A 1,470-nucleotide genomic window follows, 5' to 3' on the forward strand; every position below is an offset into this window, starting at 1 on the left:
CTGCGTAGTTTTCTAAGGAAAGCAGTAACTGGTGATCAGTATTTTAACAAGCTGTCAGGAGAAAATGCAGGACTGGAAAGTTGTTGTGTTAGCTGCGATTTTGAAAACTTTCTTCAGCCAAGAAGCACAGCTGCAAGCTAAGAAAAAAAAGAAAAAAAAATCTTAGAATGTAAAGTGTTTCCTCAAACACTTAAAAATGGTAATTCTACATCCAGCTGTAGTATCATTATATTTTAAGTCAGCTGTTTTTCATCAGATAATTAATTTTACCGGATAAAATTCAGAATATTACTATCATAAAAATTGAATACAGAGAAAAGAAGCTATTACATTTTTTAACGTGGAAGTCTGTTAAACACTTTTGCAACGGTTAGTTTAAAGATTATTCATGCTTTGTAAAATACAAGAAATTACAGGGAGTTCATTACCGTGACCAGGACTTGTGGGCAGTAAAAGCTTATACTTATTCTCACTTTAACTCAGAATGTCCTAAGCAACCTGAAAAAAGCCTGCTAAATTAAAATCATATGCAATATAAAGCTTACAGCGCACACAACATTTATTGGCAAAGGGAAAGATGTGTGAAGAAGCCTTATGATGAAACATTTTGCTATGGCAGAGGCATAATCTCACATTTGCTAAAGAATAATTTAAAATAAATTCATTCAGAGCGCATGTCAAGTTAGCAGCTTTATTTACATATTTTTTACTAAATCAGTGGTATTGGAACTATATCCGTTTCTATCAAATAAACATAACTAAACTGGAAGTGTGTTTCCTAACTTTTGATTAGTTATATTCAGTAAATTAGTACTTCACCAGATAAAACATTATGCAGATTAACTACACAAAGACTGGTGTTTTCAAGCTTTTATTTCTGTTTATTATTTTCCGCTTTCATCAGATCAATAAAAACCTATTTCTCAAAACACAAATATCTGGTGTTGTATATCTCTGCAGGTAGGTAGATAGACTCAGGATAAATTTAGCTCGTTTGAATGAAAATATTTTTCAAACAAAATCTACCGAGGTTATGAATGCATTCGCTTAACTGATGACAAAGAAAAAAGAAGTATGAAGTTCACCGTTAATGAACTGCACCTAAGAGTCTTCATTAACTCTACTGTCTGTGACTTTGCATGTAATTTGTGCCTTAAAACGTCTCAGTTCTGAGTCATAAACACAGCTGAATGGGTCATTTTAATATTTACAAAAATTAATTCATGTAAAGACATTAACTGGAGCTGGAACATGTAATCAACTACCCCACAAAAAAACTATTATTTTTTTTTTAGTTTATAGCTACTTAAAAACTTCAAAAAAAAAAAAAAAAGATTCGAGTTAAGAGCCACATGTAGAGAACTTACTTCATCTTAATCTAAGTTCAAACTTTGCGAAAAGGCAACGTTTGTGTGTCAAGTAAAAAAAAAAAAAAAAAAAAAAAAAAAACACAAATATTGCACAGAGACA

Source organism: Poecilia mexicana, unplaced genomic scaffold (assembly GCF_051168715.1).
Source record: "Poecilia mexicana isolate PSO_F unplaced genomic scaffold, ASM5116871v1 scaffold_17, whole genome shotgun sequence".
NCBI lineage: Eukaryota > Metazoa > Chordata > Actinopteri > Cyprinodontiformes > Poeciliidae > Poecilia > Poecilia mexicana.